Source organism: Schistocerca americana, chromosome 10, assembly GCF_021461395.2.
Source record: "Schistocerca americana isolate TAMUIC-IGC-003095 chromosome 10, iqSchAmer2.1, whole genome shotgun sequence".
NCBI classification, from domain to species: Eukaryota; Metazoa; Arthropoda; class Insecta; order Orthoptera; family Acrididae; genus Schistocerca; species Schistocerca americana.
The window spans coordinates 193,905,845-193,931,700 of NC_060128.1; positions in this window are offsets into that span (position 1 = coordinate 193,905,845).

The window sequence follows — 25,856 nt, forward strand, 5'->3', positions numbered from 1 at the left end:
TTTAGACGCGGCTATTTAAAGTTTCGTTGTTACAGCTATTGCAGTATATAAAGTTTATCTGTGCTTAGTAGATTATATGTGTTAGGGAGAAAATACATCGCATCGACGTTGTAAAACAAAGCTGTAGCCAACTTTTAGCATGTAGTTTTAGGAAAATATCAGTAGATTTGTGCAGTTGCCGGTACTATTTATACTATAGTTTAGTATAACGCCAGTATCCACAAAATTACTAGTTGAATACCATCAGATTACTTCATTTTATCACGACTGTGTAGTAGCTGTGAACTAACCTAACCTTCGTTTCTGTGACAAGAGAATTTACATCTGTCTTAAAATCTTCACCAATAAATAATATTCATATTCTCTCGTAAAATAAATTTCATTGTGATGCGAATAGTACTTAAACTTGAAAAGCTTCTCTTAAATTATGTAACTAATTTTCCCCAAAATAATTCTTATTTTCAAACAGTTTTGCACAAATCCCGTGTGCATTATCTTCCTTTAAAATAGCGTTCTAACCAATTACCATGAGTGTTACAATAAACAAGTGTGCAAATTGTTGCAGGAGGATGGAGGCTCCAATCTTCATATAGCCATTGTGATTCAGGTTTTCCATGGTTTCTCTCATTTACTTCAGGATTTCAGGTGGTTACTACTGCAAGGCCACAGCCAAGTACCTGTTGCATCCTTGCCATACTGTACTGTAAGTATGCAAATGTCTGTATATGTGTACTACTTTATTTTTGTTTTTCTTAAATTGTAATACCGTGTTATGTCCAATATCCTTGTAAAATTGATACACAGATGACTACTACTACTACTACTACTACTACTATTTCTTCTTCTTCTTCTTCTTCTTCTTCTTCTATTACTACTACTATTACTCCTACAGAATCATCATAAATGGCAGCAAGTGTGAGGAATGTAAGCATTTTCTTTTTTTCTTACTTTTTTTTCCTCCGCTTGGGATGTTGTAATGCAATATACATGACAAACCATTAATTGTCACTTCTAGAAACACAGTGACTGTCTCTTCTGTGGCAAAGTGTTCGAAAAACAAGCAGCTTGTCTTGAAACTAGGTGCCAATTTGATAGTAGTGCAAGAAGAGTTGGCAATTTTGAGAGCTGCGGTCTGCAGTTGTAATATTATGGTTAGACTAGAACACTGGATCACCGTCAAGCCTTCTAAATCTGTACAAAGATCAAGGTGATGCTCCAAATCTATTTGTTTCATTCTACTTGTCTCTGATAGCTTCATTGCTTTGGAGACTGATTTAGGTACATGTTCCATGGAGCATTTGTATAATTAATCATTATAATGTGGAATAAGACATTCTACATTCTCGTTACAAGTTCACATTAAGTAAAGAATCTTTTTCTGTTTATTTTAAAATGCAACTTTTCTCTCTGTCTGATATTTTACATCATAGGTAAAGTGACCAAAAATTTTGGTGGCATCATTATGCACAGTTTTTTGTGCTAAGAACAACCGTTAGGCAGAGTAATGAATGTAATTATGTAATTTTGTCTTCTGATATTGTGATTATGTATATCACACTGTAAATATGTATATTATTATGCCTATCCAACGGCAGTGGACTAGTTACAACAAACTTCTTGAGGGAATAAATAGACTTTCAGGCAGTAGTCAAAATACCTAATCCCTTAAACAGATGTTGATCATGGGTGAACACATATTATTCTTGCAGGCACATTTTTGAGCAAATATGAGTTACCCTAGAACATTATCCCATATGATCTTACTGAATGAAAATACACAAAATATATCAATGTGCTGATTCATCTGGCTCCAAGATTTGCAATGATTTGAAGTGCAAATGCAGGTGAACTAAGTTCTTTTAAGAGTTCCAAAATGTGTTTTTTTCCAGCTTAAATTGATTATTGATACATGGACCCCTAAAACTTTGAAGTTTCCAGCCTAGCTATTGTTTCCTCCCCATGTGAGGGCAAAAGCATTCAGAGAACCCAAGAAGTTTCAAGCAGTCGGTGTGGGAAGAAAACTTTTATGAAGACCATAAAGATCTTATTGCTGGCTAATAGCCACAAAAGGGGGAATATCAGAACTAGCTCAAAACTTTTTGGGAAATGATTACCATGTTACAATAGCATTTTTTAAGTAAAATCAAGGCCCAGTGGTGTCATGTGCAATTTAAGCTCTTTGGAGAAGGTTCTTGAAAAAACTCATACATGGGGGGCTCATTGATTCCTCATATCCACACGTAAGACAATTAGAGGATAAATGTAAATCCAGTTCCATTCATTTCTTCATCATGTTTCGTAGAGCCATCAAGAACGATAGCCTTCAGGGATGTGAAATGATCTAAGATAAAAATTAATTAAGAAAAGACATGGAAATTGTGGAAACCTTATCCTTATACTGCTTTAACTCTAAATTATCACTACACTGTGTAACACTTTCCTTGTTTATCATTTAAATTTAAGGAAATCTGCTTCTCTGAACAAAAGGATGGTGCCATCTCAATCGTGTCATATTGCTGCTGCTTATTGATATTGATAGCTTAATATTTACTTTATTAGAATGGTATATTTCAAAGGAAATATGTACCTAAAGCTTTATATACTGAGTTCTATTTAGAGTACATAACTGCTTGTTATGCAGTTTTTAGTCACACTTTGATACTTGCTTTATAGGCAACAACTTATCATTTCCCAGTGTTAGGGCATTCATGTAATTTGTAGAAAGTTTGGTAATTTGGTATGCTTTTTAATTTTCTTTTGAATTGGTAGATACTCAGAGTTTCTTTCTTTATGTTGTGTGGAAACTTGTTGAATATCTTGCCACCAGAGCAGAGGACTCCATTCACAACCCTAAACTACAGGGTGAAGTCTACATGAAAATCATTGTTTCTTAATTCTATTTTGAATGTGAAAGTCACAGTTCAGCTGATGATAATGGTGGTGGTGGTGGTGGTGGTGGTGATCTTTAAAAGCTCCACTCGTAGATGTCTCAGGGATGAAACACCCTGATATGGTGGTGACCAATCAGTCAAAACACTGTGACCCTGCTGTCAAATGATTAAGGGTGGACATGTAATGGGAGTTAGAGATAACTAAAGATAAAAGATCAGGAAAATCACAGTAATAATGTGTGCTGCAATTCAGATTTACATTTTATGTAATTTATTTAATTAGAAAGATACAGAATCCTACTGAATGGTGGTCCTTAATGAAATAAAAATGTGGCCCCATCAAGTAAGGATGTGGTATTTTCAACCTAACTAACTGCACACGAGTGATGGTAATCTCCACTTAATATGCTCAAATTGCTAAGTGCATTTATACATCAGATCTTCTAACCCCACAATCAGAAGCAGACTTTAGCTGATGGGGCACGTGAATGCTTTTTATTATATATGGATTTTAGAATCCATATATAATGAAATGCAATCACATGCTCCATCAGCTAAAGATACAGTCTCAAGTCTCTGTTCTCAATCTATCACCTGGCTCCATTCCACATCACGAAAAATACAAGTTTCTGATGGTTATAATTAAACATTGTCTCTCATGTCAGAAAAACCAAACCAGTCCTCTCTATCTGATAGCTGTAACATAACCATTCCTTGCATTTTCCAGCAGCTCCCAAGAGTAAATCACCCACCACCCTGCCACCGCAGCCACCAAACACCTCATCAGGTGAGTTAGTGAAACTGTTAGGTTGGAGGAATCAAATGAAGTGTTGTTGGAGGAAGATGAAAAGGATGAGGTAAATAATTATATTTTATGTTTACATGGTAAAGCTATGAAGAGTAATGTGATAGAAGAAAGGATGAGTACATTACATTCTGTCAAGAGGATCAAATTGGGCTTCAAATGACAAAAGTCGAATTACATGGGAGTACAAAAGATATAGACAATTACACAAAAGAGGAATGGTGATTATGTAGTCAAAATTACAGACATCATACAGGTATATGGAATTTTCAAAAGGCCAAGATAGGTAGGGAAACTGATCAGATAATCGGAAGTGAAGGAATTACTTGATGAATTAATGAAACCAGATAACTAGGCTCAAGACTGTTTGACAGACAAGATGTATGCACTGGAAGGACAGAGACATAGAAAATGATGTGTGAAAGGAAAAATGTTTGGGGAAGATCATAGAAATCAATAATTGTGATCGGAAAATACATGAACTTATCGGTTATGAGAGCAAGGTGTCAGCAATTTTAGAGAATGTGTTAAATAGGCAAAAAACCAAGAAATTGGTAATTGCTACTGTCACTGGTGTAAAAATTAGATTTGCAACAAGTGGGTTCAGAAAGTCAGTAATAGAAGAAATGTTAGTAGAACTGCAAAGTCATTGATTTCATTTCAGAATGAGTTGCTTAATACTGAAAGAGTTAATAAGATGTTGTGTTGGGCATTGATTTTATGATGAAGTCTAGGACAGTGCTAAGTTATACGAAAAAAAATGGTTAAAATTTGAGAAAAAGCTAGAAAAGCAAAAATAAAATTTAATGGGATGCTTGGTGGCAAACAACAAACAACACATTTGTATATTACAATTACCCCAGACTGCACCACAGAGGAGCTGTTTTACTCACCATAACTGTACATAATGGATATACAATTATGCATAAAATTATTAATTATTACATGTTAATATAAAAATATTAATGGGATATTTGTGTCTCGTGTTATGGTGACCTTCATAGAGCTCAAAGGAATATAAATAATAATGAGGAACTTACAATTTTGCACCAGGAGGTATAACAAATAGTTGGCGGAATTTGAGGTATGTGGAGGTTGGGAAAGGGCAAGAGGTCAATCAGTTCAAGTAGCAATAATTACAAGCTAATGTAATTAAATTGTTTTTGTATGTGTATAACTGTAATTGTCATTTTGTTAGGATTAAAATGTATCAAGGGATATAAATGTTAACTTAAAATAAATGAACATTCAGTTCTACCAAAGCATTAGGCAGTTTGCACTGGCTCCTACAATGTTTACCAGTTCTGCTGGGAATGGTGTGCACAGCATAAACTTTGGGAATTCATTCGGACTTAGTATTCTGGGAACTGTTTAATGAAACAATTTTGACAAATTCTACATCATCTTTGCTGATGGTGGGTGCAGAGTGACACATGCATGGTTGCAGTACTTAAGTGTTGGGTACCAGACTCAGCACCATGAGAAGTGCAAATGGAAAGAGTGGGGAGAGCAACGCCAGGTGCTGTGACCGATTGACTATTATGAAAATGAAGTGCTATGATGAAACATGTGAAATGGGCTGGTATAAATTATTCAAATAAGTGACAGTTGACAGTTAACAATAATTCACACAACTGAACACCATTGCATAAGAAACCTTTCATGATAGTATTTAAAATTACTACTTCTTTGTGAAAAGTATGCAAATTCACTTAATTTTAAATCTATAGAATAGTGTATTTATTTATTTATTTATTTATTTATTTATTTCTTGTTCCGTAGATCCAGTTAGTGAGTCAATCACAAGGATACGGAACGTGTCAAATTGTACAGGTTTCAATTTAAACTTACAATAAATACAAGGGCAATTCAATGGCAAATTGTACATATTTTAAGTAAGACATACTATAAATACAGTAACAGATACAATGTCAGCTAGATAACATAACAACCATTTAACAGAAAAAGGAGTTTCAAATAAAGGTTAAAGATAAGAGCACAAAGTTAAATCAGATATTAGGCCTACAAGAGTAAATACATATACAGCCAATCTGTTGTTACAAAAAGTGTGCTAATGCCCAAATGCACAATAAGATCAATTGAACTACTTCTAGACACAATAAGTTTAGTGATGGTATACATTTTCTTTCAGATATTCATCCACAGTATAATAAGATTTCTCTGTCAGGTATAAGTACTGTATCATTCTACAGTTAGTAGTACTGCTTCATTCACCTCTGACACTACTGGTCAGACACAGATAGAAATTATGCTACCATCAGTGGTATGCTAGGTGGCACTGAATGTGTCATTTCATAAATCAAATGTAGCATTGAGTGGAGATACTGTAACGTGACGAGCCTAGAGAGAGAACATTACACTGCCATTAAAAGTTATTTCTTAAAACTGGGGAATTAAGTAAATGTTTCACTGCTGCCATAAGGCCCTTAAGCATAAACAATAAAAGACACTCCTTAACAAGTGTTGTATGAAAGGCCAGAGCAGCAAAGGAGCAAACCATTAGTTCAAACTGCTGAAGGACGTCAAGGACAGTTCCCTTTTGGGAAATGCATTCAACACAGCATTACTATAGGAAACAGTTGATGCTGCTGTGCATATGGATGTAGCCTGGCAAATGGTAATGGGTTCCACTGAGCTCAGCATGGTGAGGGCCTATTGACAAAGAATATATTAGCAGGAGTGAGCAGGTAGCTTTAAGCATTAATCACTTACATGTAAAAGACAAGAGGACAGCTACATATGCCCAAAGTAATGTTGTTTGGAAATGCCTAAGCCCTGAATAGAACAAAAACCCTATTAACTTAGAATTAGACAAGAAATATTGATGCAGTAAGCCAAACAGTTATATGTCTGTTGAAGGAATGCAATCCTATGTACACCAGCACCATCTTCAACTACAAGTGTAACTAGGCATTTACACTGTAGGCATTTACACATTATAATTAACAAAAACAGCAGCTTTACAAGGTAAACATAATATCGGACAATGGCATTCCACAGTAGTCATCATGAGTGGCAACACAAATTATGTTATTATCATTTAATATGCTATGATTATAAGTGTTAACATTAATTGTGTCATACCAGAATTTACTCCACACATACACATAAAAGATGCTGTACATTATTAATAACAGATTAATTTAAATATTGATTTTGTGAATGAATGGTATTTGAATGAAAGTGCAATAAACACACATTCTTGTCTATGAAAAGCTTAGACATGTAATTAAAGGAATAGTAATTAGTATCCGTATACATGGTACCAAGTAAGGTTTAATGTAAAATGTGTAAGTTAATTGTAGAATTATTATTGCAGTTAAGGGTCCAATACCATTTACATTTACACCTACACCTACATTTACATTTCCAGGGCATTTTCGTTCTATTTCATCCACACACAATCTGTCAAAGTTTGTAAAAGTGCATTATCTGGTAGTGAGCTACTCCATTTATGCTTAAATATTTCTAACTAAACTAGAGTACTCCTTGGGAATTAAAGGGATTCTCCATTTCCATCAAATTAGGACCTGTTCTCCACCCCTCTCGGGTCTGACCCCTGATATTCACATCAGATATTCCATGGACATATTTTCAATTTCACAATCTTTTAATAAGAACTCATCATATACTTCTGTTGGGCTAATTTTTCTCTCCTTGTAATAAGCACTTTCATCACCTTAATCTATTTATTGTTCCACAATTACAGTGATAGTGATTTTGAAATTTTCCAGTATGATCTCCTATCATAAAACTGTATTCTACTTCCTCCTTTATGTACTACTCAGTACTAATTTCATAATCCCGCTCAATAGTTTCCTCATAATTTCTTGCTGGTCTGTGGGTCTGACTTAGAACCTCTCATTGACATTTTATCATCATATAAAACAATTAGCCCACTATCCACTACAGAAATGAATGCTTTAATTCTCTCTTCTGACACATCTAATCCAGCAGTATTACAATCCTCACCCACTACTGTATTCTCTGAAATCTCCTCCTCACTTTTCACGATGAATGAATTACATCTGTTGTCGACATAAATTCAACCTTCTCTACATACATCAATACTACATGTGAAATTCTATTAGTGTCACCTTGAACATTCACCAGTATGTTCACTGAATTACACCTGACATCACAATGATTACTGCTGCTGCATTTTATATGGATTGAGACAAGATTCCATTCAGTCTCTGCCAAGGTTGTATCTGCTTCTGGTCATATAACTGGTAGTGATTTTGTTTTACAAAGTCTTTTACCATTAGCCTCTTCCTCCCTTGAATCAAAAAATATTTTACTCCCATTTTATTGTCATTTGATATATGTTTCCCATGTATTTTTCTTCCCTTGTTGTTACTCTGCTTCTGATTTTTCCCTACTTTATTGCCCTCCTTTACCATCTCCATTTCCATGATTTCAACCTCGCTTTCTAACTCACTATATATTTTCGGATTCGCTACCCATCTTTCTCTTTTGCATTCTGGCTTAGATCTATATCTCTGGACCTGAGATTCAGAGAAATTTAGTTTTCTGCTCTCCTGTTGTGGTTCTGCTGTCCTTGCATTGTTGGTCATTCAAAACTTTGTTCCTTTTCATGATGTCTAAAATTTTCTTCATCATTATTCCCCCTTTCTTAATTAGTTCCATAAATAATGCTGTTTCTGTGAAATACATAGGACCAATTCATTTTGTCCTAATTAAAATTTACATTGTGGTTCCCATTCCCGTGCCTGCAGTTGAAACTCTGCAGTTTCCAGTTTCACTACAAATTGCCTACTTTGTTTGTTGGGCTGTGTATTAGATCCCATTGCATCTATTCTGGAAATTGTCACTTGACTATTGTAATTTCAGTTAGCACACCCAGCAGTCAGGTTTTGTGCATCAGTTTCGCCACTTCACATACACAAAACTTTCTAATTTTTGTATTCCTGTGTCTGTAAACTGGCTCATCCAAGAACTTGTTCGGAAGTTTCATCCATTGTGATTCATTCCAGACTTTATTTACAAAACATTTTTCAGGTGCCTCATAACTGATAAACAAGTCATTCATCAATTCTCCCACTGTTGCACATTTCCTTCTGTCATTCCACTAGTTTTATTTATCACGCATGAGACATTCCTGGTGTGCAGCTGTCTTTAAATGCTGCAAGAAAATCTATCAGATGGTACTTTCCATTGTTTGGAAAGCATATTGAAGATCCTGGTCCACCACATGGTACATTTATTATAGTGGCGACCTGATCAGTCGCTAACACATCTACATTCAAGCTCATCTCCAAACCCAACTGAGTTTTTCCAAAGACCATTTTGCAATGTACAGTTCTCTTAGGCATATTGTAAAGTACATCTCATGTTTCCCCCAAAAGTGCATTCTGCTTCAGCAAACAATTATTAACACCACCCCTAAATTAGTAATGCATCTTTTCCACTTTTAGCCTCATTGACTTTTTAACATCATTTATTTTCTCATGTGGCATGCTGGTTCTGATTTGAGCTAACTTCCTCTCAATTATACCATTTATATCCACTTTAATTAGCTTCATCTGTCTTTGAATGTAGTTGGTTTTTACAATTGAAATTTCATTTATTAGATCAGTCTGTATTTTCCCCATGCAAAACTGTAGAACCTTGTTATTTCCTTCCATTAATTCATAAAGTAATTCCGCCACACCTGGTTCTCTTATCAATTTCACTCCTTATCTTAGCCTTTTCAAACTCTGACATACCCTTCTGATGTCTGTAATTCTGACTACATAAACACCATTCATCTTTAGTATACCTGTCCAGATCTTTTGTACTACAATCTATTTTGACTTCGTCATTCAAAGTCTAATACAGTGCTCTTGACAGAGTTTAATGTACTCATCTTTTCTTCCATTGTATTACTCTCAGTATCTTTACCATCTACACATATAATTTAATTATTTACCTCACGTTTTTCATCCTCCTCCAAAAACAATTCATCTGATTCCTCTGACTTAACAGCTCCACTATCTCAGCAGATAAGGAAAACATCACATCACCTTCACCAACATTTTGTGGCTATAAATCCCTGTGAATGTTTAAATATTTGTAGCTCCAACACAGTACTCCTTTGCAATTAATGGGACCCTCCATTTCTATACAACTAGGACCTGTTCTCAGTCCTTGTTCTGAGGCCTGACCCCCGATATTCACATTGTAGACATTCCACAGACATCTTTTCAATTTCACATTATTTTAAACAGAATTCATCATACAATTCTCTTGCACTAACATCTCAATAAAAGATGATGTGCATTAATTTTATGATGAAGTATAGCATGATGTTATGTTATATGAAAAATGGTTAAAATGAAAAGAAGCACATAGAATAGCAAGAATAAAATTGAACGGGATGCTTGGTAGTGAACAAAAAATTATGTAATTGTATGTGAGAATCACCCCAGACTACATCACAGATGAGCTTTTTCACACACCATTACTGTTTATAACAGATATAAAATTACGCATAAAATTATTAAGTAATACATGTTTAATGTAAAAATATTCATTGGATATTAGTGTTATGGTGATCTTAATAGTGCACGAACGAATTGAAAGAATAAGGAGGAACGTAAAATTTCACGCCAGGAGGTATTACAAATAGTTGGCCTCATTCGAGGCAAGTGGAGGTTGGTAAAGGGCAATCAATCAGTTCAAGTAGAGATGATGAGGAGCTAATGTAATTAAAATGTTTTTGTATGTGTATAACTGTAATTGCCATTTAGTTAGGTTTAAAATATATCAAGGAATATAAATGTTAGTTAAAATAAGTGAACATCTAGTTCTGTCAAAGCATTAAGCTGGTTTGCATTGGCTCTTACAAGCATGTCAATTCCACTGGGAATGATGTACAGAGCACAGACTTTGGGGATTCATTCAGACTTAGACTTGTGGGGGCTGCTTTGAGATCCAATTCTGACAGATTCTACATCATCTTGGCTGATGTTGGGTGCAGAGTGACACAGGCATGGTTACAGTACTTACTGATGGGTACCAGACTTATCACCATGAGATTTGCAACTGGAAAGAGTAGGGAGAGCAATGCCAGGTGCTGTGACCAATTTGCCATTATCAAAGTAAAGTACAATGATGAAACATGTATAATGGGCTGACATAAATGTTTCAAATAAGTGACAAATGAGAGTCAATAATTTGCGGAAAGGTACACTCTTGCATAAAAGACGTTCCATGATAATATGCAAAGTTACTGCTTCATTGTGCTAAAGTATGCAAAGTCACTCAATTTTTAATCTATACAATAGTGTATTTATAAGTACTGGATCATTCTATAATTATCACTGCTGCTTCATTCGGCACTTCAGTCTACTTACACTACTGGTCAGACACAGGTAGAAATTATGCTAACATCAATGGTATGCTATGTGGTACTGAATGTGTCATCAAATAAATCAAATGTAGCATTGAGTGGAGATTCTGTATTACGATGAGGCTAGAGAGAAAACATTATTCTGCCATTAAGAGTTATTTGTAAAACTGGGGAAATAAGTAAATGTTCCATTGCTGTAGTAAGGCCGCTGAACATAAACAATAAAAGACACTCCTTAACAAGTGTGGTATGAAAGACCAGTGTAGCAAAGGAGCATAACATCAGTTTGAACTGCTGAAGTACATTACTTTGGTTCTCCTTTGATAAATGCATTTAATATGGGATTACTATAGGAAACAGTTGATGTTGCTAAGTATATGGATGTAGCCTGGTAAATGGCGATGGTTACACCGAGCTCGGTGTAACGAGGACCTATGGTCAAAGAATGGATTAGCAGGAGTGAGCATATAGTCTTAAATGGTAGGCACTTACGTGTAAGACAAGAGTGCAGCTAACAGCTACAAATGTGCAAAGCAGTGTTGTTTGGAAATACGAAGCTGAGAATAGAACAAACACTCTAATAACTTAGAATGAGATGAGAGATATTGAGGCAGTAATCCAAAGGGTTATATGCCAGTCGAAGGAATGCAATGTTATGTAAACAAGCACCAACTGTAACTACAGGCATAACTAGACTGTGCACTGTAGGCATTTAGTCCTTATAAATAACAGACACAGCAGTCTTACAAGGTAGACGTAATATTTGATAATGGTTATGCACAATAGTCATTATCATGAGTAGCAACATAAATTATATTATTGTTATTTAAAATACCATGATAATGAACGTGCACATTAATTGAGCCATACCAGAAAATTCTCCACACATTCGCTTATAAAGGAAGTGTACATGATTTTCTTGTCATTTGATACATCTTTTCCATGTATTTCTCTTTCCTTGCTGTTACTCTGCATCTGATTTGTCCCTACTTTCTTGCCCTCCTTTAGAATCTCCATTTTCATTATTTCAACCTTGTTTGTAACTCACTATATTTTTTTGGCTTGGCTACCCATCTTGTCCTTTACCATGCTGGTTTAGATTGACATCTCTGGACCTGAGATGCAGAGAAATCTAGTTTTCTGCTCTCCTGGTGTGGTTACGTTGTCCTTGCATTGCTGGTTGTTTAAACCTTTACTCTTTGTCCTGATGTCTAAAATTTCTTTCTCATTATTCCCCCTTTATTAATTATTTCCATAATTACTGCTGCTCCTGTGAAATATATTGGATTGATTCCTTTGTCCTAATTAAAATATACATTGTAGTTCCCATTCCCTTGCCTGCTTGTGAAACCCTGTGGTTTCCAGTTTCACTACAAATTCCAAGAATTTGGCTACTGGGTTGGTTGGGCTGTGTATTAAGTCCCATTGCATCGATTCTGGAAATTGTCACTTGAGCATTCTAATTTCAGTTAGAACATCCAGCACTCAAGTTTTGTGCATGGGTTTAGCTACTTCACATACACAAAGCTTTCTCATTAATGTATTGCCATGTCTGTAAATTGGTCCATTAAAGAACTTGTTCTGAAGTTTCGTCTGTTTTGCCTCACTCTGGGATTTATTTACAAAACATTTTTCAGATTCCTTATATTTGCTAAACAAGTCATTGAACAGTTTTTCCAAATGTTGCACATTTCGCTCTAACTTTCTAACTATTTTTCCACTAGTTTTATTTTTCGCACATTAGAAATTCCTGGTGTGCAGCTGTCTTTACATGCTACGAGAAAATCTGTCATATTGAAGATCTTGGTCCACCACAAGGTACATTTATTAACGCGGTGACCTGATCCATCACTAAAAAATCTACTTTCAAACTCGTCTCCTCCAAACACCAGTGATTTTTTTTCCAATGACCATTTTGCAATTTACAGTTCTTTCAGACACATTCTGAATCACATCTTGTGTTTCCCCCAAAAGTGCATTCTGCATCAGAAAACAGTTATGCATCTTTTCCACTTTTAGGTCCGTTGATCTTTTTAACATCATTTATTTCCTCGTCCACACAGCCTTCTTCATTGGGAGTTTTGTCAATTTTGGTTCTGATTTGATTTAACTTCTACTCAATCATAACATCTACATTGATTTTAATTTCTGCCGATTCTGGATCTGCTGCTGATGACGATGCTGGAGCTCTCATGGTTGTAGCTGATTTCTGCACTGTTGATCTCTGATGCTGAACCTGATGACACTTGTCCAGTGCACTTTCATTGTGCTATCATCTTCCCTCCTCCACTGCTTAATATCACTAGCAACTTTGTGTACTACTACTACTACTGCTGAATGTTTCTAAGCTCGAAGCCCCTATACAAAATTGTTTACACCTCTCAGGACTGGGACAACACATTCTTGATTGTAAATTCAGAACTAAATAAATTTAAGACCACATTCCAGACAAGAAAGACCCCATTTGTGACTTAACTTCCTTGGCCTAATGCATGACTCTGTTAGTTAAAAATTTGGCTCATAGCTTTTTCAGAGTTGTGGCATACACACTCTTTATTACACCCTGATATGGCAGAAACCAATCCGTCTACTGCACTGGAAATCTTTCCATCAAATAGTTGAGGGCAGACACATAATGCAAGTAAAGATTATTAAACATAACATATTAGGAAAATGGCAGTAATAGCATATGCTTTACTCCAGATTTATATTTTATGTAACAGGTTTTAGCTAGATATAGCTTCCTATTGAATTGTGGTGATTAATAAAACAAAACTGGGAGTCTATTTAGTAAGAATGTTCCATTTGCAACATAACTAGCAGCACACGCGTGATGGTAGTCATCACTTAATATGCTTAAATTGCTAAGTATGTCTATACTCCAGGTCTTCTAACCCCACTCTCAGGTGCATAAACTAAACTCCACATAAAATGCAATACAGACCCATACTGTGTCAGCCAAAGTCAGAATCTGAAGTCCCTGTTATAATCTGTGATTTCGCTAGACTCCCGATCATGAAAATTAAACTTTTATGAGGGTCATAATCAGAAAAACCAAACCAGCTCTCTCTGTCTGATGGCCATAATCTGATGGCCATAACATAACTGGTCCTTGCATATTCCAGCAGCTCCCAAGACCACATCTCCTATCACCATGTCCAGTAAAGTTACCAAAGATAACTAATTGGATCTCTATTAGCTTCCTACCACATTATGCACTTTTTGCAACACATTGATAGATTGCGTGCAGTTGAAATGGAGTGAAAATGACCTGGAAATGTAAATGTAGATGTAGATGTAATGGTAAACGGAATTGGACCCCTTTCCTGCACTACTAATTTCACAACTAATTTACATATGTTACATTACATTATTTGATACCAAGTCGACTTATACTAATTACTGTTCCTTTAAGCACAGATGTATGCTTTTCATAAGCAAGAATGTGTATGTGTCACACATTCAATCAAATACTGTCGACAAGATCAATAAGTTAAATTAATTTGATATACAATTAACTATGTACTGCTTCCTGTATAAGTGTATGTCTGTAGTAATTTTCTGGTATGACACACTTAATGTAAACACTTATCATCGTAGCATATTAAATGATGATAATGAAATTTGTGTTGCTACTGGTTAATAATTACTGTGCAATGCATTATCTGATATAATGTCTATATTGTAGGACTGCCTTATTTTATGTGTAAATGCCTACAGTATAGAGTTTAGTTATGCTTGTAGTTACAGTTGGTGCTAGTGTACATATAATTGAATTTGTTGGACTGACATAAAATTGTTATGCTTACTGCATTAATGTTTCTTGTCTCATTCTAAGTTATTAGAGTAGTTGTTCTGTTCAGAGACTTGGTGTTTCCAAACAACACAGCTTGGGATATTTTTAGCTGTTCGCCGGCCTCTTGGCTTTTTCATGTAAGTCCCTACCACTTAAGGACAGATTCTCACTCCTGCTAATACACCCTTTCTCCACAGGTCCTCGTCATGTCAAGCGCAGTTGAACCCATTACTGTTTACCCATTCTTTGTCCAAATATACAGCACAATCAACATTTTTTTTATACTAAATCCAAGTTGAATGCATTTCCTGAAAGAGAACCATCCCTGCCGTCCTTCAGCAGTTCAAACTACTGGTTATGCTCTTTTGCTGCTCTGGTTTTCCATGCAACACTCATTAAGTAGTGTCTTTTATTGTTTACAATTTGGGGCTTACCGAAGCAGTGGAAAATTTCCTGGTTTCCCCAGTTCTAACAAGTAACTCTTAATGGTATTGTAATTTGTTCTCTCTAGCCTCATCATGTTACATAATCTGTATTTAATGCTACAGTTGATTTATTAGATGACACATCCAGTACCACCTAGCCTACTATTGGTGTTAGCATAATTTCCTTCTGTGTTGAACCAGTTGGGTAAATAGCTTGAAGTGGGGACTGAGGCATTACCACTAACTAAAGAATGATCAAATACTTACAAATACAGCATCCTGTAGATTTAAAGCTGCATACCTTTGCACAAACAGGAAGCAATTTTTAATATTATTGTGAAAGTGTTTTTATGCAATGGTGTTCCTTTATGCAAGTTGTTGTTGACACTCAGCTTTCACTTATTTGCATAATTTACACCAGCCCGTGGTGTTTCGCCATATTACATGTTCCATTGCAGCACTTCACTTTTATAATAGCCAAATGGTCACAGCATGTGGTGTTGCTCTGCCCACTCTTTCCAGCCGCACATCTCATGGTGATGTGTGTGGTACCTGAGGCTAAGCACTGCGGTCATGCATGTGTCACTCTCCACCCACCATCAGCAAAGATGATGTATAGTCTGTAAAAATTGAATCACTAAACAGCCCCCAGAATACTAAGTCTGAAGGAATTCCGAAAATTTGTGTTCCGCACACCATCCCCAGTGGAATCGACACATATGTAAGAGGCAATGCAACCACCTAATGTGTCAACAGAATTGGATGTTCATTTATTTTAAGTAACCGTTTATATCCCTGGAGAAATTTTGAAACTAAAAAAAATGACAATTACCATTATACACACACAAAGACAATTGAATTACATTAGCTCCTCATTATCCATACTTGAACCGATTAACCCCTAGCTGTTTGACAAACTCCACACACCTCAAATTGTGCTGACTGTTTGTAATACCTCCTGGTGTGAATATATAAGTCCCACCATATTCTTTATGGTTCTTTTAGCACTATTAAGATCACTATAACACAAAACATAAATATCCCATGAATGCTTTTTTATTAAGCATGTAATACTTAATAACTTCATGCATAATTGTATATACAACATGCATGGTTATGATGAGTGAAACAACTCATCTGTTATTGAGTCTGGGGTAAGTGTAACATGCAAATGTGTTTCCTGTTTCCCACCAAGCATCCTGTTGATGTTTTTCTTCCTTTCTACTTTCTTGTTTGGATTCCAGCCATATTTTCTTAAAACTTAGCACCACCCTTATACTACGAGGTGCATTCAAGTTCTAAGGCCTCCGATTTTTTTTCTAATTAACTACTCACCCGAAATCGATGAAACTGGCGTTACTTCTCGACGTAATCGCCCTGCAGACGTACACATTTTTCACAACGCTGACGCCATGATTCCATGGCAGCGGTGAAGGCTTCTATAGGAGTCTGTTATGACCACTGGAAAATCGCTGAGGCAATAGCACCACGGCTGGTGAATGTGCGGCCACGGGGAGTGTCTTTCATTGTTGGAAAAAGCCAAAAGTCACTAGGAGACAGGTCAGGTGAGTAGGGAGCATGAGGAATCACTTCAAAGTTGTTATCACGAAGAAACTGTTGCGTAACGTTAGCTCGATGTTTGGGTGCGTTGTTTTGGTGAAACAGCACACGCGCAGCCCTTCCCGGACGTTTTTGTTGCAGTGCAGGAAGGAATTTGTTCTTCAAAACATTTTCGTAGGATGCACCTGTTACCGTAGTGCCCTTCGAAACGCAATGGGTAATGATTATGCCCTCGCTGTCCCAGAACATGGAGACCATCATTTTTTCAGCACCGGCGGTTACCCGAAATTTTTTTGGTGGCGGTGAATCTGTGTGCTTCCGTTGAGCTAACTGGCGCTTGGTTTCTGGATTGAAAAATGGCATCCACGTCTCATCCATTGTCACAACCGATGAAAAGAAAGTCCCATTCATGCTGTCATTGTGCGTCAACATTGCTTGGCAACATGCCACACGGGCAGCCGTGTGGTCGTCCGTCAGCATTCGTGGCACCCACCTGGATGACACTTTTCGCATTTTCAGATCGTCATGCAGAATTGTGTGCACAGAACCCACAGAAATGCCAACTCTGGAGGCGATCTGTTCAACAGTCATTCGGTGATCCCCCAAAACAATTCTCTCCACTTTCTCCATCATGTCGTCAGACCGGCTTGTGCGAGCCCGAGGTTGTTTCGGTTTGTTGTCACACGATGTTCTGCCTTCATTAAACTGTCGCACCCACAAACGCACTTTCGACACATCCATAACTCCATCACCACATGTCTCCTTCAACTGTCGATGAATTTCAATTGGTTTCACACCACGCAAATTCAGAAAACGAATGATTGCACGCTGTTCAAGTAAGGAAAATGTCGCCATTTTAAGTATTTAAAACAGTTCTCATTCTCGCAGCTGGCGGTAAAATTCCATCTGCCGTACGGTGCTGCCATCTCTGGGACGTATTGACAATGAACGCGGCCTCATTTTAAAACAATGCGCATGTTTCTATCTCTTTCCAGTCCAGAGAAAAAAAATCGGAGGCCTTAGAACTTGAATGCACCTCGTACATCACAAAATCAGTGCCCAACACAACATCTTTTATTAATCCTCTCACAATAAACCAACTCATTGTGAACTGAAATCAATGACTTTGCAATTCTACTAACATTTCTTCTGTTATGGGCTTGCGCAACACACCTGTTGCAGTTCTAATTTGTTCCCCAGTTACGATAAAAATTACCAATTTCTTGGTCTTATGCTTATTTAACAAAATTTTGAACACTGATGACACCTTGTTCTTAGAACTGATAAGTGCCTGTATTTTCTTGTCACAAACACTCATTGCTATGATTGGCTGTACATTTTCAGTTTCTTCATCCTCCAAACATTTTGCTGTTCGTGGATTCTTTTCTATTTCTTTGCACCTACACTGTATTCATCTCTTCTATCAGTCTTGAAACTCATTATCTCTTTCCATTAATTTATCAAGTAATTCCTCTACACCTGGTTCTCTTATCAATCTCCTTCACTATCTTGGCCTTTTCAAAATCTCACATACCCTTCTGATGTCTGTAATTTTGACTACATAAATACTATTCATCTTTAGTTTACTTTTCTGGATCATTTGTACTACAAACCATTTGGACTTCGTCATTCAAAGTCTGATTCGACGCTCTCAACAGAATTTAATGTACTCATATTTTTTCCATCATATTACTCTCAGTAGCCTTGCCATCGATATTTACCACACAGTTTCATCTTCCTCCAACAACAACTCACCTGATTCCTCCAACCTAACAGTTCCACTATCTCAGCCAATACGGAAAATGTCACATCACTTTCACCAACATTTTTTGGCCTTAAATCTCTGTTAATGTTTAAGTATTTGTAACTACCAAAGAGCACTCCTTTGGAATTAATGGTACCCTCCATTTGTATCAAATTAGGTCGGTTCTAAGTCCTTGTTCTGAGGCCTGACCCCTGATATTCACATCATAGACATTCCACGGACATCTTTTCAATTTCACAATCTTTGAAAAAGAATTAATCATCCACATCTCTTGCGCTAACATCTTAATAAAAGATGTGTGGTGCACTGATTTTATGATGAAGTATAGGATGATGTGAAGTTATATGAAATAATGGTTAAAATTCGAAGAAGAAGGTAGAACAGCAAGAATTATATTGAACGAGATGCTTGGTGGTGAACAGAAAACAATGCATTTTTATTTGAGAATCACCCCAGACTCCATCACAGAGGAGCTGTTTCACTCACCATTACTGTACATAATGGATATACAATTATGATGCATAAAATTATTAAGTAATACATGTTTAATATAAAAATATTCATAGGATATTTATGTCTTGAGTTACTTTGATCTTAATAGTGCTCAAGGGAATTGAAAGAATAAGGAAGCATTTACAATTTCACACAAGGATTTATTAAGAATAGTTGGCGTGATTCGAGGCAGATGGAGGTTGGGAAAGGGCAATCAATCAGTTCAAGGTAGGGATAATGAGGAGCTAGTGTAATTAAATTGTTTTTGTATGTGTGTAACTGTAATTGTCATTTAGTTGGGTTTAAAATTTATCACGGGATATAAATGTTAACTTAAAATAAATGAACATCTAGTTCTGTCAAAAGCATTTGGTGGTTTGGATTGGTTACATCATGCATGTCAGTTCCACTGGGAATGGTGTGTAGAGCACAGACATTGGCGATTCATTAGGAGTTAGCATTGTGGGTGCTGCTTTGTAATCCAATTTTGACAGATTCGACACTAGCTATGATGATTTTGGGTGCAGAGTGGCACATGCATGGTTGCAATATTTAGTTATCATCATCATTTAACAGTTCCAGTTTCCTGGGTACCGGTACTGGTAATGAGCCTCTTCCACTTCATCCTGTGCAAATACACCAGTTCACAGAGAACATAATCCACAGTCCATCCTCTGGTCACTACATCAGCCTTAATCAAGTCCATTCATTAGGTATGAGGTCTCCCTTGAGGGCTTTTAGCATCCACCTTTATCTGTTCTAGTTGGTTTCTTTCTCATGACATGCCAGTACCATCGACATCTTGATGTGCCAATTCGATCTAATAGGGATGTCTTTATTCCTTACCTTGTCCATCTTTGTCTCCTGGATGGTGCATCTAAAAATTTTCATCTCTGATGCTTGCAGCATTGATGATTCTCTATTTGTGAGGGTACATGTTTCAATACCTCAATATTGGTATGAAATAGCTATTGAACATCATCAGTTTAGTCGCTTTGGGAATGAAGTCGTCCCATAAAAGTGATCTTATTTGTTTGTAGAATTCAGATTCTTTTTGCACTCTGTTGATGATTTCATTTCTGACCAAATCATCACTGGAGATTACACTTCCAAGATAAGGAAAACTGTCCACACACTCTAGTTGGTGGTCTCCTAGTTTTACACTTGCTGGTTGTCCATCTCTGTTGACTGCCATCACCAAAGTCTTGGTCTTGCTGATCTTGAGGTTATATTTCTGGAACTGAAATTTCCATTCATCTAGTCAGATCTGTATTTCCTCTTCAGTTTCTCCCCATATCATGATGTCATCAGCAGAGGCAAATCCATTCCGTTCACCTGACTTCTCCTTGATGTTTTTCATTATATTATCCAGAACAGTGATGAATAGTAGTGGGGACCTGGCACTTCCTTGCTGAACTTCACTCTTGGTCTCAAACCACGATCATCATCCTTCCCCAATTCGTACACAGCTAGTACAGTCTTTTTACAACATCTGGATTTTTCTTATTAGTCTTTCAGGCACAGTCTTTCTCCTCAGGCATTCCCAGATCTTATCTCTTATAACACTATCATAGGATTTTTCTATATACAGGCATACAATGACCAGGTTCTCGCCTTTCTCTCAATATTTTTCCATCAACATGTGAGTGCTAAAAATTAGATCTATTGTTGATCTGTTACTTCTGAAGCCATATTGTTCCTCCTCCATCTGTAGTTTTATGATAGTTCTGTCTCTTTTCTATGATCTTCTCAAGTATTTTCAACCCATGAGACAATAGGGTTATTCCTATATAGTTAGTGGGTTTCCACCTGCTACCTTTCTTACCAGAGGAATTATTACACCCTTGCTCCAATGAGTGATCACAGTGATCATTGTCAAGGCTCTCGCTAGGAGTTACTCTGGCATTAGTTACCATTCTACTCCTTTCTTCATGTGTGATGACATAATCAATTACAGTCTTTTGTAATCCATCTAAACTGTATCGTGATGGCTCTGTCTCTTCTCAAACCAACTGTTTTACACCACCAACTCATTCCTCATACAGACGCCAAGGAGATGCTCACCTTCTATATTTCTTCTACCATATCAATAGGGTCCCATTACATTCTCATATTGTGTTCTACCTGTCCCAATCTGTGCATTTAGGTCTCCTATAATGATCACTCTCTCTTAACTAATGACTTATGCAAATCTTCAAGAAACTTGTTCGTATCCTTTTGACAACATCCAGTTTGAGGTGCATACACCTGTACAAAAGTTAGTTTTCCTTTCCCTAAATGTACAGTCATCTCTATTATTCGCTCACTAATGTACTGAATGTCAGTGACTCCTTTAAGATCTTTATTCATGATGAAATTGACACCATTCTTCGTCTCTCTGTTATTTCCATGCCAATACAGTGTGTACTGGTTCCTTCATTTCTTCATTTTATTTCACACATTCCCAGTATTATTAATTTTCTCATTTCCATAAGGTCCAATTGTTCTTCACATTTTCCTGTGAGGCTGAGTAAGTTGATAGTCCCAATAAGTGTAAGTCTTCTCCGAGATTTTCACAAGACCCTGTCCATCAATACTTAGTATTGGGTACCACACTCATCACTATGAGATGTGCAACTGCAAAGAGTAAGGAGAGCAACACCGAGTGCTGTGACCAGTTGGCTACTATAAAAGTAAAACGCTATGACGAAACATGTGCAATGGGCTGACATAAATTAGTCAAATGAGTGACAGCTAAGAGTCAACAATAATTTGCATAAACGTACACCATTGCATAAAAGACATTTCATGATCATATTTAAAATTACTACTTCATTGTGCAAAAGTATGGAATTCACTTAATTTAAATCTATAGGGTAGTGTATTTATAAGTACTGGATCATTCTATATTTAGTCGTACTGCTTCACTTCACTCACCACTTCAAGCTATTTGCACTACTGGTCAGACACAGATAGAAATTATCCTCACATCAATGGTATGCTAGGTGGTACTGAATGTGTCATCTAATAAATCAAAAGTAGAATAGAGTGGAGATTCTGTAACATGATGAGGCTAGAGAGAAAACATTACGCTGCCATTAAGAGTTATTTGTTACAACTGGGGAAATAAATAAACATTCCACTGGTGCAGTAAGGCTCCTAAGCATAAACAATAAAAGACACTCCTTAATGAGTGTTGTTTGAAAGACCTGGGGAGCATAGGAGTATAACCACTAGTTTTAACTGTTGAAGGATGTCACGATGGTTCTCTTTTGGGAAATGAATTTAACACGGAATTACTATAGGAAACAGTTGATGTTGCTAAGTATATGAATGTAGCCTGGAAAATGGTAATGGGTTCCACCGAGGTCAGCATGATGAGGGCCTATAGTCAAAGGATGGATTAGCAGGAGTGAGCATCTAGTCTTAAGTAGTAGGCACTAACATGTAAAAGACAGGAGGGTCACTAACAGCTAATGTTGTTTGGAAATGCCAAGTCTGTGAATAGAACAAACACTCGAATAACTTAAAATGGGACAAGAGATATTGAGGCAGTAAGCCAAAGGGTTATATGCGAGTCCAAGGAATGCAGTCCAAAGTACACAAGCACCAACTGTAACTACAAGTGTAACTAGACTGTACACTGTAGGCATTTACGTATTATAAACAACAAACACAGTAGCCTTAGAAGGTAGACATAATATCAGATAATGGCATTCCACAGTAGTCATCATGAGTGGAAACACAAATTATTTTATTATCATTTAATATACTGCGATAATAAATGTATACATTAATTGTGTCATACCAGAAACTGCTCCACACACACACTTATAAAGCAAGCAGTTTATGATTAATAATATAACAAATTAGTTTAAATATTGATTTTGTTAATGGTATTTGAATGAAAGGGCAATAAAAACACATTCTTGTATATGAAAAGCTTAGACATGTGCTTAAAGGAATAGAATTAGTATCCATATACACAGTATTAAAAATGGTTTAATGTAAAATATGTAAGTTAATTGTAGAATTATTATTGTAGTAATGGGGTCCAATACCATTTACATTTCCAGGTCATTTTCATACCATTTCTTCTGCACACAAACTGTCAAGGTATTAATCATTTGGATTTGCAGCTCCTTGTGTTTAGCATGTTTGCAGTTAAAATTGTAAGATGTGAGGTCTGCCAGTTATGCAAAACATGGTTTTTTCAAGTACCCAAACATGTTTCAAAACCACTGTGGCATCATCAGTGAGTTTCTGTTTTATTTAATCAGTAATGTGAACATTTTTACTAAATGATTACAAAATTATGAGGTTATTTAGTTCAAACAATAGTTCCTATATTTTTGTTAATACCTTTACAACTTTGTAAAGGTATTAACAAACTGAAAGGCACTATTGTTTGAACTAAATATCGACATTATTTTGTAATCATTTAGTAAAAATGTTGTCATTACAGATTAAATAAAATGGAAGCCCACTGATGTTGACACAGTGGTGCTGAAACATGTTTGGATACTTGGAAAAAGCCGTTTAGATTAGATTAGTTTTTCATTCCATAGTTCCGTGCTGAGTAGATCCTCGTGGATGTGGAACATGTAAATAATTTTTTCTTTTATTTATTTATTTATTTATTTATTTATTTTTATTTATTTTTTTAAAGCTGAAATAACAAAAGTAATAGTATGAATGTATACAATACATCATTTGTTTCTATTAATAAATTCGTCAATGGAGTAGAAGGAGTTGGCCAGTAGTAAGTCTTTCAGGCTCCTTTTAAACTGATCTTTATTTGTAACTAAATTTTTTTATGTTTGCTGGCAAATTATTGAAGATTAATGTTCCTGAGTAGTGGACCCCTTTTTGAACTAAAGTAAGTGCTTTTAAGTCCTTGTGCAGATCATTTTTGTTCCTGGTATTGTATGTATGAACTGAGCTGTTTGTTGGAAAAAAGAGATATATTATTTAGGACAAATTTCATTAAGGAGTAAATATACTGAGAGGCAGTAGTTAGTATACCCAGTTCTTTGAAGAGGTTTCTACAGGACGTCAGTGAATTTACTCCACAAATAATACGTATTACACGCTTTTGGACTCTGAAAAATTTTGTTTGAATTGAAGAGTTACCCCAAAATATTACACCATATGACATTATGGAATGAAAGTAGGCAAAGTATGCAAGCTTTTTCATTTTTATGTTGCCTACGTCTGCTAACACTCAAATTGCAAATACAGATTTGTTAAGGCGTTTCTGCAGTTCTGTGGTGTGCTCCTCCCAGCTGAATTTATTATCGAGTTGTAATCCCAGGAATTTAAGACTGTCAACCTCTTCTATCTGCTCTTCTTCATACTTTATGCATATGCTGGGTGGAAACCTCTTACAGGTGTTTTGCATAACTGGCGGGCCTCACATCCTACAATGTCAAGGTGTTGTAAAAAGCACATTATCTGGTAGTGAGCTACTTCATTTATGCTTTAATATTTCTAGCTACAACTGAGTACTCCTTTGGAATTAAAGGGACCCTCCATATCCATCCAATTAAGACCTGTTCTTGCCCCTTGATCTAGGGGCTGACCCCTGATATTTACATCATAGACATTCCACAGACATATTTTCAGTTTCACAATCTTTTTTTAAAAAAAATTCATCATACACTACACTTGCACTAAATTTTCTCTCCTTCTATTAAGTGCCTTTGCCACCTTAAACTATTTATTCTCCCACAATTCCAGTAACAGTAATTTTAAAATTTTAAAATATGACCTCCAATCATAAAACTGTATTCCACTTCCTCCTTTATACACTACTCAGTATTAATTTTGTGATCCAGCTAAACAGTTTTCTCATAATTTCTTACTGTTCTCTGGGTCAGACTTAGAACTCTCATTGACTTTTTATCATCATCTAAAACGACTGGCTCGCCATCCACTACGGAAATGAATGCTTTGACTCTCTCTTCTGACGCATCTAATCCAGCAGTATTACAATGTTTATTCATTAGTTTATTCTCTGAAATCTCTTCCTCACTTTCCTTTGACAATGAATGAATTACATCTGTTGACATAAATTCAACCATATGAACAACTATTACTATCTTCTTGAACATCCACAGCTGCATCATCTGCATTACAACCAATATGGCAATAATTACTGCTGTTGGATTTATAGCAATTTAGATAAGATTACGATGAAACTCTGCCAAGTATGTGTCTGCTTCTGGTTTCGAAACAGATACCAATTTTATTTTTCCAAAGTTTTCTACCATTAGCCTCGTCATCCCTTGAATCAAATAAATATTTTACTCTCATTTTCTTGTCATTTGAAATATCTTTCCCATGTATTTCTCCTTCCTTGCTGTTACTCTGCATCCGATTTGTCCCTCCTTTCTTGCCCTTCTATACAATCTCCATTTTCATAATTTCAACCTTGCATTCTAACTAACTATATATTTTAGGATTTGCTACCCATCTTGTACTTTTCCATGCTGGTTTAGAGCGACATCTCTGGACCTGAGATGCAGAGAAATCTAGTTTTCTGCTCTCCTGTTGTGGTTATGTTGTCCTTGCATTGCTGGTCATTCAAACCTTAGCTCCTTGTCACGATCTCCAAAATTTTCTTCCTCATTATTCCCACTTTGTTAATTATTTCCATAATTTTGGAGGTCCTGTGAAATAGATTGGATTGATTTCTTTTGTCCTAACTAAAATTTACATTGTCCCATTCCCTTGCCTGCTTGTGAAACTCTGTGGTTTCCAGTTTCA